Source organism: Malus sylvestris, chromosome 2, assembly GCF_916048215.2.
Source record: "Malus sylvestris chromosome 2, drMalSylv7.2, whole genome shotgun sequence".
Taxonomy (NCBI): domain Eukaryota; kingdom Viridiplantae; phylum Streptophyta; class Magnoliopsida; order Rosales; family Rosaceae; genus Malus; species Malus sylvestris.
The window spans coordinates 10,055,899-10,070,684 of NC_062261.1; the positions used below are offsets into that span (position 1 = coordinate 10,055,899).

General features: G+C 37.2%; 1 pseudogene; it reads right to left on the bottom strand.

The window, feature by feature from the left end:
• Window positions 1-1,930: 1,930 nt before the first annotated feature.
• On the bottom strand, window positions 1,931-4,862 carry LOC126588528 (pentatricopeptide repeat-containing protein At1g08070, chloroplastic-like; annotated as a pseudogene).
• Window positions 4,863-14,786: the final 9,924 nt, after the last annotated feature.

Consider the following 14,786-nt stretch of genomic DNA (forward strand, 5'->3'; position numbering starts at 1 on the left):
CGACAATCATTGTGTGAAAAAGTAACGACAATCCGGGAAAAGAACACGACTCCCCTTAATTGTGCTGCAATAAATGGACAAACATATTTATCAAGCATTAATTATTATTCCTATTATAACAAAATGAAAATGTGACGTAAGAGATTAAATTTGTTAAGAAGTGAAGAATTGTTGAAGTATAATACATTAACTAAATGAGCACCCCTTTCTTGGTAAACTCATTTTAGAACAAATATTATATCACACCCTACTGCATATGGTACAATACTCATGCCCCACACGCCCAGATATATCGTTAACGGTCTGCAGTTGCGTCAATGTTAAGTTTCAAATCATTCAACAAATGTTCTTGTTTTGGTTATTCAAACTAAAGAAAAAAAGATAAATATATATATAAAAGATACGGATGTGTGCAAAATGAACATACTTTTACAAAATGTAGCATGTGTATAACAACTTGAACTAAAAGGCGAACATGAGTCAATCAAGAGTCTTTCATAAGCCTATTTCAACATCGTTTTTAAAAAAATTTGGGCAATACGTCGTAGTGAAGTTTTCATCTTTCTAAGCTTGGATCCGGAAACAATGAACGTATGACTGTTACCAAGAATATCGCGATCATACGAGTAGCCATATAGCGGACAATAGTTCCGTACATGCTGGAGATGAGACGAGCAACCTAAGTTTGTAGAAAAATAAGCATTACACATCAATATGCAGTGTAGCTGCAATAACCGAAAATAATGCAAAGGTAAAGGCCAAACAAATGTAAAACTGATCTCTATTACTTACGATGTTTCACGAAATTTTTTAAATTGGAGTGGTAGTTGTTTTATTACTATTGTTCATTCCTCAATCATTTGAAAATGCTTTACAACTCAAAGCAACAAAGTGAAGTCGTAACAAGGCATCAAAGCAAATACATCCATATTTTATTCTTACTCATGAAACATCCCACAAATTTGTTATCCCTAGTGAAGTTCAATTCTCAATTTAAGATAGCGAAGAAGGAGGTGGGACAGAAGTTACAATTATACAATGATTAAATACTCGATCAGCCCTAGCTTGAATGGCAGTTCTATTCCCGATGTGTTCATAAGTAAAGGTGCTATTCACGAAAACTTTATGGCACGATATTCCCAGCGCCACAAGGGCTCGGCAACTAAAGTCACCGATTTTCTTCCCTTTGAAAATATAGTTGTACACGTTGAATGCGTACTTTATGCTGAAATGTTTTTTGCACTCTACCACTGCCGGGGAGTCATCCAAATGCGCCAATGTTGGAAGTGCGCAATTCACAAAAAGCAAAATGACCATAATTGGAAACATGTTTAGTCCGGCCATAATGATGAAAATAATGGGTAACTTTTGATTTTCTTAGAAAATGATCCCTTGGATGCAGTTGAACTTTGGTGTAAGGAGTTATATACTTATAAAGGATGAGGCAAAGGTGAGAGTCATTTGTAAAATGAAAAACGCATTTTCCTTGAAAACTACTTTAGCAACGTATTTACTGATGTGAGATATCAAATATGAGGGTTTCTAATTTGGTATTTATTTTTGTACCATAAATGCAACTTACAAGTTCCTTAAAATGTTTAATTAATCTTAACAATCACATAACTATTTATTATTTCGCACAAATATTTCTTGTGCAAATTAATTCACTGACTAGTTTATTACAATAGGGTTGCAAAAACCATTAACTGAACTTACATGCCGTGTTAGTGACTATTATTGCGTGAAAAAGTAACGACAATCAGGAAAAAGAACACGACTAGCCTTAATTGTTCTGCAGTAAATGAATAAACGTATTTATCGAGCATTATTATTCCTATTATAGCAAGATGAAAATGAAAATATCGTATTGTCTAATAATCGAAGTATAAAGTTTTGAAGTGTTTGAGAGAGAGTAGATTTGTTGCTCAATCTAAAAGAACGTCAATGTGTTTGGATCCACATATATCTGACTGTACGCAGCTAATTTCTTTAACCCCATTGGTCTCATTTCATCACGAACCTTATTAGCCTCATCCCACCGTTCGTGAGTGGCGTATGTATTCTATACGAGAGCATAAGTTCCGATGCCTACTCCTCGACTCTTGAGGAGACCATTTCTGATCCTCTTAAGCATCTTCTCATTTCCATGAATTTTGCATGCATTAAGCAACGCTCCCCAAACAACGCCGTCTACTTCTGTTGGCATTTCCTTCATGAAATTCTCTGCTTCCTCTAAGAACCTTGCTCGACCATACATATCAACTAGGCAGGCGTAGTGCAGTGTTTGAGGGGCAATCCGATAAACATTTTTCATAACATTTAAAATCATCAACCCTTGATCAACTAGACATGCGTGACTACATGCTGATAACAAGCCAAGGAAGGTTACATCATCAAGAGGAATCCCGTGGACTAGCATGAGCGAAAAGAGCTGCAACGTGTGTATACCATAACCATTCATGGCCATGCCGCTTATGATGGTACTCCACGACATGTGATCCTTGCAAACCAGGGTTTTAAAAACCGAAACTGCCATACCTACTTCCCCATACTTTACATACATATTTATTAATGCATTTCCCAGAATGCCATTCAACACGAGATCTGGCCATGCACTTATATACGAATTCACCCACTGGCCTAAACTCAATGCCCCAATCGAAGAACACGCTGACAATACATTTACCATGGTATCCTCATTAGGCTCAACTTCCTCTCCTGAACCATCTCCTGAAAAAGCTTCACTGCCTCGTCACAAAATCCTTTTTGTGCATAACCACCCACCATGCTAGTCCAAGAATACACATCTCTCTTGGGCATATTTACAAATAGGTACCATGCACTCACCAAAGACCCACATCTCATGTAAAAATCCAACACTGCACTTTAAAGCTCCTAAACTCGAACAAGCGGACATGACAATGACAAGAGTAGTAGAATTAGGCGGCACATCCATGGACATAAACTTAACAATTGCTTCCTCCACAAATCTACACTTGTTAAGACCCAAAATCATCGAAGTCCACGAAACAACATCAGGGTTTGGTATGGAATCGAAAACCCGGGTAGCAGATACAATGTCAGCTTGGGTTACGTAGAAGTGAAGCAACGAGTTTTGGATGAAGGTATCGGAAAAGTGCCCGGTTTTTACGACGCGGGCGTAGACTTCCTGGCCCTTGTTGTTATCATGAAGGAAGCAACATGCCTTGAGAGCGTAAGTGAAGGTGTAGTGGTTGTGGGAGGTTGGGTAGTAGAGCATTTGGTTGTAGAGGAAAAGGGCAGTTTGTGGGGCGAGGGAGTTTGTGAGATGTCCCAGTTGTTCGTGACTAGAATTTCTGTTGGGGATGTTTCCTAGCTGACGAGCACACAACTCCCCGAGAGGTTGGCGCCGGTTGATGTTTTCTGTCGGGCTTCTGCTTCACTGGCGGGCTTGTCGGGCAAAGCTTATCGGGCAAGGCTGAAAGAGAATGACAGAGTTAACTTTGAAAGGTGCTCACAATGAAGATTAACTTTTAAGTACTCAGGCGTACCACTGCCATCTCCAGTATGGCAGATGTAAAACGGATGTTGAGTTTTAGTTGTATATATACCCGAGAGGCTGTTTTAGTTATGAAATGTGCCTTTGTGGGGTCTTAGGTGTAGGCCTTGAGGCTTCCAATCAAGAACTAACCCAGTACTTGAATATATAATGTTTTGTTTCATTGATTACAGAAGTATTATGATTATTATACTTCTGATTACCCGAGCCCGACAAGCAGAAAGAATCCAAATAGGTGCCTTTGTAGGGCCTTAGGTGTAGGCCTTAAGGCTTCCCATCAGAATTCCTTCTATTCTCAAACGTTCTTCGATAATCATAATATAATAGAAATAACACTAAGGGATAGGTCGATTACTTGCGCCCCAAGTAACTTTGGACTTCTTGTTTATCAAAGACTGTCGTGGATGGGTTAAGTCCACATAAGGTTCTTTTTTATGCCTTGAGACCAAGGACTTTTAAATGATCAATCTTACATGCCCGAGGGCTTAGAACTTAGATCTGATTTAATCTGTGAAGACATATTTAAATCGGATTCAAGAACTGAGGAGCCTTTTTAATCATCAACTTGCCAGAAATAACTTGGATACAACTGGAAGTATACAACATATTGCTAGACTACTGAATGAAAAGACAAAAACAAAGAAGTTCGGGCAAGGCTGATTATCTTGCAACTTCCTATCTTTGTGGTTTATCAAGGGGTTTGAGAGCTTTAGAAAGAGGGGTAGAGAGATGGGTTTACCGAAGGAAATCGATACTACAGCAAGTTTTAGACAAGGTAGCAGAGCTATTACAAAGGCTTTTGGTGAAGGTTGATCCCAAAAGGGATGAAGGCTTAGGCTGACTACAGCTTCGTTGAGAGCAAATCTGGTTTGAGCAGAGTTTGTGCTTGTATTTGTTTGTTTGATTGAGTGTCCTTATCTCTGATTTCTCTTTCTTCTTTTATAGACACTTTGGCTTGGCCTTCTGTAGCAGTGATCTTGCCCGAATGCAACTTGAAGGGCAATGACTCATCAGCTTTTTACTTGTACTGCCACTGTAAAGTGCTTTTGGGCTGATTAGCTGGCTGGTCTACACAACTTGACCTCTAAGTATGTGAGCAAGTGGTTCAAATGGTCTGCACCTAGTCAGAAAATGGTCTCTCCTGCTTTCTGGGCTTTGGCTGGGCTTCGGGCTTTTCTCCTTCTAGACTTCTTTCTTTTAGGCCAACTCCTTCTTGAGCCCAAAGTTCAAATTTTAACCCAAACACCAGTAGAGGGTTTAAAAGTTAGGGTTTAGGGTTTGTGATGATTTGGGCAAGGATGATTTGCTTTAATTGTCGTTTCATTGTACTTTTTGATGAAAATGTATACACAGTAGGTGTTGGAATTGTTGGGCATTCATCTTTTTCTTGAGGAGAAATCGGACATCTAAAACAATTGTGGGCAACGGAAGGGTGGGAATTTGGGTTGCGTAGAGGAAGGGAGGCGGAGGTAGGAGGGGGATCCGTATATCGGGGTTGGTATATGCGATTTGGGGTGGGTACAGGGCTGTTCCAAATATTCTTAATACTAAACAAGGTGGGGCGGGACAGGTCCAAATATATGAGCAAAAGGGTGCCCGACCTAGACCTTTTCCACCAGTCTAATATATGAGATTAAATCTCCACCCTTGGTTCTAATCTAAAGGGTAAACACTCTTGACTCTCTGTCTGCTCCTCCTTAGTTCATTCTCTCGAACTCGAAGCTTCAACTGACTTCGACTCTCGGTCTCTCACTCAGACCCAAATTCATAGAATGTCGTCAATCGATCATCGAACTCCGTCCATTCGTTCGAGCAATAAGGGGGACAAAGATTGTCTGCCCTCTTTGTTCCCATGTCCTCTTGTTTTGTGTGGTCATGGTTAAGCCATTTCAACATTTTATATTGTTTTTTTATAAAGATAATAAGATAAAAATGAATAGTAATATAAAATGTTGACGTGGCTTAACCGTGACCACACAAACAGGATGGCATGAGAGGGCACGGGAACAAGGAGGGCAGACAATCTTTGTCCTTCTTAGTATTGTCCTTGTTCTGTGGGTTTTCAAATTCCATTTAAATTTATTGACTCTGATTAGGATTGGGAGTCTTTAATCCCAACCCTCTGCGCCAAACATAGATCTTGATCAAATTTCCCAATTGGATTAGACTATTTCCTTAATTGTATTTGAATCAACACTTTTTAAACATGAAAAGGAGAGACAAAAGTTAATACATGTGAAATATAACATCATTACCTTCTTTCTTTTTTTTCTCTGGAGTGTATGTTACAAAATTACCCTTTATAGTAGAAACGTTTTTTCACACTGTTATCTCTTCATCTATTACTCTATGTCAAGTGGTGTTCCCTACCAATAGACTTTTGACATCTAAATCTTCTTTTATCCCTTTTTAATCAAATAAATTCTTAAAAGCTGGAAGTCCAATAGTCAAACAAAAACTAAGGGATGTGAACTTCCCCATCAAGCACTTCTGCAACTTGCTTTCGAATTCCATCATATTTCCTACTCGATTTCGAATTCAATCTTGTTTGCCCAACACTTACCCTCCACTTTTGAATTGAAAACCGTAGTCTAAAAAGAGAGTAAAAAATAACGGAAGTCAACTTCTAAATCCCAAAGCACGCCGTGCCCAAACCCGATTATCTCTCTCTTTCTCATGTTTTCATTTTCTGGGTGTTGGTAAATTTTGTGATGATTTCTAAATTAGTGCAAAGATTTACAGAATGAGTAATTGGTATGGCGGTAAGAGTTGACGGTGGAAGTACAACTACGTTAAATTAATTGGTTTTCTGTCGACGATTCAGCATCTCAATTTTTAAGAATTAAAGATATAAAAGAATATTTAGATGTCAAATTTCAATTGGTGGGAACACCACCTGGCTTTTGTGCCGGGAACCCCAAAAAATTTCTCCACAGTGAGCTCGCGTTTCTACCTTCAGTTGAATCGATATTAATGTTATTGATACATGGTTTTGGTTTGGGGTGCTATTTAGGCAATAAGCATTGCTAAGAGATCCAATAAATGGTGTGGGTATATAGTCATAATTTTAAAGAAACTTTGGTTGAACTGATTCTGCAAAAATTGTCGTAGACAAGTTGAAATAATTCTACAAAAATGGTCAATGATGGGTTGAACTGATTCTGCAAAAATGGTTGAGACTTATTGAACTGATTCTGCAAAAAATGGTCGATGACGGGTTGAACGGATTCTGAAAAATGTTCGAGGACGGGTTGAACTAATTCTGCAATAATTATCGAAGACGGGTTGAACTGATTCTGCAAAAATGGTCGGGGATGAGTTGAACTGATTCTGCAATATGGTGGGTTTAATTTATTCTACAAAAATGGCCGAGGACTGATTGAACTGATTCTGCAAAAATGGTCGATGACTGATTAAACTGATTCTGCAAAAAAATGTCGAGAACCGGTTGAACTAATTCCACAAAAATGGTCGAACGGGTTGAACTGATTTTGCAAAAATGGTGGTGGACGGGTTGAACTGATTTTGCAAAAAGGTGGATTGAATTGATCATGCAAAAAGGATCGATGAGTGATTGAACTGATTCTGCAAAAAAGGTCGGGGACGTGTTGAACTGATTATGCAAAAATGGTCAAATACGGGTTGAACTAATTTTGTGAAAATGGTCGAAGACTGATTGAATTGATTATGCAGAAATAATCGAGGATGGGTTGAGCTTATGGTACATATTAATTTTGTTGGAGTTGTGAGGGTTGGTTTCTATAACAGCCCTAAAGCCTTAGGGGTATAACTGGTATTTTAGAACATTGTTTCCATGTTTTTAGGTTGGACTTTAGTTGTTTTTATGTTTTTGTCTCTCATTGATATGTTTAAAAACTAGTGGAGTTCCTTGAAATATAGTGAATTTTTTTGTCTCTATATATAAAGCTCCTAGTCCTTGGTGTTTTACCAACCAATCACCTAGCTACCCTATACTTGACATAAAAAAAAGGGAAATACCTCAAAATGGGACAATTTCATAATCTTGGAACAGAAATATGATTTTTTGAATGTGCATACAGCATGCACACGCTAGGTCTGGCAAACAGGTCGGGTTTGTCGTGTCGTGTTTGTGTAAAACTTGTTATCTTGACAGATCATGTCGTGTTACACCCATTATCTTAACGGGTCATTAACACGTCGAGTCACTTTACCCAACAAGTAAATTGACCCGACCTGTTATGACCGGTTAAGAAAAATATTTTTTTTCCTTAAATTTGCACATACCAAATTCCCACATAAATATTACTTCAAAGCATAAAAGCACATTTATCGTTAAGTACTACATCTACACTCCAAAATAAGAGCTTAATAAAAAGGCACCAATACACTACTAGTCTAATACAAAATATCAAATGTGCAACGATATGCAAAATGAATGAGTTTTTCTTTTCAAAGTTGCGAAGCCTTTCTCAAAAGTTAAAACCTTACCAATGAAACTCAAAGCTTGCATGTTATTCATTTTACAAAATCCTTCAATTTCATCGATCACCATGGGGAAATTGTATTGGAACTTTTGTTTGATCTATTGCCTTCAAGAGTTACGTTGATAATGTTTTCAGTAAAGTTTTCCACATCAAAACTCTCTTTCTCATAAACTAAGTATAGAAAAACCAAACATTATAAACCATTCAAATTATCAGAATTTTACCAAAATAATTATGAAAAGAAATAAAACAATAATACTATACCATATAAAAATATATTACCTCATTCTTTCAAAATTTTCTAAAATTTAATTTAATATATAAATATATATAAATATATATATATATATATATATATATATATAATATATATTATAATAGTATATTTTTCTCTGTTCATCTGATTTATAAGGAGTTAGTTATATTAGGGTTTAACTTTATACTTCAGTGTGTCATATGTATTGGATGAATATGGTTTTCGTATGCACCTGTAATTTGCAGTGTGGTTTATCTAATATTTTCAATGCCAACAAAAGGGTTCCACTTCGTTAGACGCGGAAACGAACACAAGAGGCACGTTTGAATTGATCTCTTCCCTCCTACTATCTACATATTAATCTCTTTCTTTTCTTTTTCGTTTGAAAGATGTATATAATTCAAGTGGTAGATTAATCCGATCACTTACTATTATTCTTTTCATCGTTTTTTGCTTGTTTCAAACTGAAAACCGATACGGTGAAGAAATTTTGATTTTCAACTGCAGTTTTGTATCCAAAAACACCAAAAATGGTGAATCCAATATTGGCCAAGATGATCAAACTTGCTGGCCAAGTCACAAAGGGTTTGGACAAGGGCTTTAAGAACTACCGGCACTAATACAATATTAGTTTTAGGTGGCAGATAATGGTGGTGGATATTAGAAAAATCATGTCGGATAAATTATATCCGACACATCATTTAATTAGTGGTGGATATTAGAAAAATACTATCGGTTATAACCAACAGTATTTTTGAATCCTTTTTTTAAAATATTTTTGACATATTCTGTCGGTTTTTAAGTTAATGGTGGCAGTTATAATCGACAAAAATTGACTATTTTATTATTTTACTTTCTGGCGGTTATTATTTTAGTATTCTGGAGGTTATAACTAACAGAAATTAAAATTTTATTATTTTAAAATGTTATATTGATTAAAAATAAATAAATAAACACGTATTTTAAATATTGTTTTTGTCACTCATGACCCTAAAGTCTAATGAACCAATTTCCCAAGAGCCATAAATTTTCTGAGAGAATAATAACAACAGACTACAATCTGAAGCTCTATCATTTTTGTAATAAGGATTATGCTCCCTCACAAGCAAGCAACAAGATACAAAGTAATTCAAACAATTTTTTTCAATGCGTCACAAAGCACATTGTCTGGCACATAAACACACATGAACATTTGGTGTACTCTATCTTGTCTGATTTTATTATTTTAAAATGTTGTACTGATTAAAAATAAATAAATAAACACATGTTTTAAATATTTGTTTTTCACTCATGGTCCTGTCGGATATAACCGACACGAACAAAGCAAAATTTTGGACAGCCACCAGAATAATCTTTGAATGTTTTTTTTGTTTTTTGTGATTTTTTACACATGCTATCTCCGAGTATATACAAGCATATTTGATGGTTGAATCGTTGAAACTAGTTTCGTAGAATGCATATCATATCAAATTGATAGATTTAACAAACACTTAAGAGTTAATGTTATACTTCCATTAAGTATAAAATTAGTGTAAATATTTTAAATTGAAGATCGAATTCATTCATTGCACTCTTATATGGTCGAGGAGTGTAGCTGTAAAAAATCATCAAAATTGGAGCTACAATAACCATTAAATTGTGATTTTTCGTTTATAACCATCGAAAACTTTTGTTCCGTAACCTAATCTCTTAATGTTGTTTTTTGTGATTTTTTTACGTATGCGATCTCGGAGTGTGTATAAACAAGTTTGACAGTGGATCGTTGAAAAACGTTTTGTAGAATGTGTATCGTATCAAAATAGTATATTAAACAAACACTTAGAGTTAATGTTATACTTCCCTATCAAGTATAAAATAAGATTTTGTTGTATCTAATGGTGTAAATATTTTAAATTGAAGATCAAATTCATTCAATGCATTCTTATAGGGACGAGGAGTGTAGCTGTAAAAAATCATCAAAATCGGAGCTAAAGTAACCATTAAATTGTGATTTTTTTTTATAACTGTCGAAAACTTTTGTTCTGTTACCTAATCTATGAATGTTTGTTTTTTGTGATCATTTACGTATGCGATATCGGTGTGTGTATAAATAAGTTTGACGGTTAGATCATTGAAAAAAAGTTTAGTAGAATGTGTATGGCATCAAAACGGTAGATTAAATAAACACTTAAGAATTAATGTTATATTTCATTTAAGTATAAAATAAGATTTTGTGGTATCCATTAGTGTAAATATTTTAAATTGAAATCAAATTTATTCATTGCATTCTTATAGGGTCGAGGAGTGTAGCTGTAAAAAATCATTAAAATCGGAGCTAAAATAACCGTTAAATTGTGATTTTTCTTTTATAACCGTCGAAAACTTTTGTTTCGTTATCTAATCTCTGAATGTTTATTTATTGCGAGTTTTTATGTATGCAATCTTGGAGTGTGTACAAATAAGTTTGACGGTTTGATCGTTGAAAAAAGTTTCGTAGAATACATATCGCGTTAAAATGGTAGATTAAACAAACACTTAGAGTTAATATTATACTTCCATTAAGTATAAAATAAGAGTTTGTAGTATCCACTAGTGTAAATATTTTAAATTGAAGATCAAATTCGTTCATTGCATTCTTATAGGGTAGAGGAGTGTAGCTATAAAAAAAATCATCAAAACCTAAGCTAAAATAACCGTTAAATTGTAATTTTTCATTTATAACCGTAAAAAACTTTTGTTCCGTTGCCTAATCTCTGAATGTTTTTTTTTCTTCAATTTTTTACGTATGCAATCTTGTAGTATCTACAAACAAGCTTGATAGTTAGATCATTGAAACTAGTTTCGTAGAATGCATATCTCCGTTAAATTTGCCTAAATTTTGAAGTGAGAAAAGCAGTTTGTGCTAAATTTTTATTTATATTTTTCAAGTATTGATTAGACAATATTTAGTTTGTGTGATGACATTTTCATTGTACAATTATCTTTTTGTTTCTTTGTTGCATATTTTTACATGGATTATTATCTATTAAACCAAACAATTATTTATTTAATTTTTAAAAACGTATTCTATATAAGTACAGTTTATCTATTTATTTATTAAATTAAACAATTATTATTTTATTTTTTAAAATCGTAACAAAATTTTGGGGGGATTTTTGCCACCATTTTTTTTCTGTCGATTTATACTTTAAAATTTTTTTTGCCGGTTTTAACCGACAATAAGGCCATCTCTAACCGAATGGTCCAGATGGCCAGAGGGCCGAAAATAGCCCTAAAACCGTCTCCAACCGAGGGCTAGGCCAGAGGGCTCTGAAATTTGGGAGGGAGGGCCCCACGGAATCAGAGAGGGCTGGAGGGCTGGAGCGTCAGTAGACCTTCTTTGCACATGTCCAAACCACCGTAACCGATTTTCTCTCATATTTCCTTCAATTTTGGCTACTCCTGCTTTACCTCGGATATCCTCATTCCCAATCTTATCCTTTCTCGTGTGCCCACACATCCCACGAAGCACCCTCATCTCCGCTACACCCATTTTGTGTACGTGTTGATGCTTCACCGCCCAACATTCTGTGCCATACCGCATCGTTGGCCTTATTGCTGTCCTATAAAATTTTCCCTTGAGCTTCAGTGGCCTACGATGGTCACACAACACGCCGGATGCACTCTTCCACTTCATCCATCCAGCTTATATTCTATGGTTGAGATCTCCATCTAATTCTTCGTTCTCTTGCAAGATAGATCCTAGGTAGCGAAAACGGTCGCTTTTTGTGATCTTTGCTAGATTGTTTTGGTTATTAGTGTGGATAACTATATAAATGGATAGAGACAGGAAAGCAAACACAAGATGTACATGGTTCACTCAGATTGGCTACGTCCACGGAATATAGGAGTTCTTATTAATTGTGAAGGTTTTACACAAGTACATAGGTTCAAGCTCTCCTTTAGTGATTACAAGTGAATGATTTAGTACAAATGACATTAGGAAATATTGTGGGAGAATGATTTAGTACAAAGTACCGAAGTGTGGTATCATCTTCACTTGTCTTATCTATCTCATAGGTAGATGTGGCATCTTCTCTGGAAGTACTCTTCCTCCATCCAGGGGTGGTATCTTTAACTGGTGAAGATGCACAAGGTAATGTGTCAATTTCACTTGAAGCTTACTTATAGTTTCAAGCTTGGTCAAGCACGATACAAACCATGCAGTAGGAGTCCCCCAAGTCGCCGAGCTAGGGGATTTGTTGAAAGGAGGTGACAGACAAGGTAAGCAATCAGAGCTCCAAGCAATCAGTTCCAAATCAGAAGTTTGATTTCGAGTTCCGGCTGATTGTTCTCATTCTCCCTATCTTGCAGGCAGCATGAAGGATAAAGAGAAGAAAAATGAGAATAGATGATATGAGATACTTTTGCTTTTGAAGAAGTAACTTTCCACAGGCTTATTCTTGAACTGGGCTAGAGGGTTTTCTGGTTTCCTCCAGAGTATAAAGCCGACTGAAGAATTTGACGGTCAAAATAAGTCCATCAAATCTAGAATACGTTCGACCCTGCTGATATGAGATACTTTTGCTTTTGACAAAGTAATGGATGTATCGGCACGTGTGCTGTTACGCTTGTCTCCACATGCTTCTTTGTATCCTTCTCACTTGCCCTATCTGTTCCTCAGGCAGATGCGGTATCTTCCCTGGAAGCATAAGATGTTGAAGATGAGTACTCGAGAGCAATGCCAAGTAAGTAAGCAGGTAAGGGGTTCCAGGCAGTCAGTTCCAGACTGGAAGCTTGATTCCAAGTGTTGACTGATTGCTCTCTTTCTCATTGTCTTGCAGGTAAGAACAAGGCCAAAGGAAAAGACAGGGAAAAAGCATGATATGGGATACTCTTACTTTTAACCCTGATGATATGAGATATTCTTGCTCTGGTATAGCTTGTTTGCAGAGGTATTATCGGGGGAAAAGAAAGCTGAATATTTCGAAAGGCTTCGTTGGGAGTGCCCTCTCATATATGAGGAAGGGTTGAGCATTTTTGCAGCTCTGCCTGTCCGTTGGGGATGGAGGTCGATATATATAGGAGTCTCTCTAACAACAAGTAGTAATGTTATTCCTTTACCCTGCTTGGTCATAGCACGGTAGTGGGAGCTGCCAGCTTCACATGTTTTAACTCTATCAGAGCACTTTGAAAAAGTGGTCTGTGGTATCTGGAAAGCTGATGTTGCGTGTGAAGATTACAGACAAGCTTTATCCAAGGAGATCTGGCTCTCGAAGTTGAGAAAGTGGTGCCTCTTCGGTTTTCGAACAAGCGATCCTGTCAGGGATCTGGCTCTCGAGGTTCGGAGAACAATGCCTCTTCGATTTTTGAGAAAGCAATCCTGCTGGGGGTCTGGCTCTCGAGATTCGGAGAGCAGTGTCTCTTCGATTTTTGAGAAAGTTATCATGTTGGGAGTCTGGCTTTCGAGATTCGGAGGACGGTGCCTCTTCGATTTTGGAGCAAGCAATCTTGTTGGGAGTGTTTTCTCGAATGTGAGTAATGGTTGGGCATGTTTGCTAGTCTACCTTGCCACGGAGCATATAGGTTGACACACAGGGACTTTCCAATTATCCAACAGTGGTACTGTTCCTTTACCCTTGTGGGTAATAATATGATAGCTAGACCTTCAAAATTTATGTGTCTAAACTTTGTTAGTGCTGTTTCTTTGCTATTCTTTTACCCTTCTTGGTCAGAGCGATGTAGTGGGAGCTGCAAGCTTCACGTGTCTCAACTTTGTCAGAGAACTTTGGCAAAGTTATCTGTGGTACCCATGAGCTAACGTTGCGTGTGGAAAGTGGGTGATTGAACAGTAAGATTCATGTGTTTTCTACTTCACCAGAAATCTTCGACAGAATGCCCGTAATTTCCGCAAAGCTGAGGGTGCGTGTGACAGGTGCTGACCAGGTTGAAAAAGTAGGTGCCTCTTCGATTTCTGAGATCGGCCATCGTGGTCTCTGAGCAGTCCAGCTTTTGAGAAATCAAACGCCTATTCGATTTCTGAGATCGACCTTCGTGGTCTTTGAGCAGCCCAGCTTTTGAGAAAGCAAACGCCTCTTCGATTTCTGAGATCGACCCTCATGGTCTCTGAGCAGCCCAGCTTTTGAGAAAGCAAACGCCTCTTCGATTTCTGAGCAGGCGCCTCTTCGTTTTCTGAAGCTCTGTCGAGTGTAGATTTTTATAAAGGCTGGCATTAAGTTCCAAAGCACACTTGAATCTCCACCAGTAGAAGCTCCATTCTTGCACTTCTAAGATCTTGATTTGTCCGACCTCTTCTCTCTTCAACACCTTTGAAAATGTCTGGCCCCTCTGACCGTCGTTTTGACTTGAACCTTGTTGAAGAGGCAGTCACGCCTTCTCCAGACAACATATGGCGCCCATCCTTCGTCTCCCCTACTGGTCCTCTTACCGTTGGGGATTCCGTGATAAAGAATGATATGACCGCTGCGGTGGTGGCCAGGAACCTTGTCACTCCCAAAGATAACAGACTATTTTCCAAACGATCTGATGAGTTGGCTGTTAAGGATTC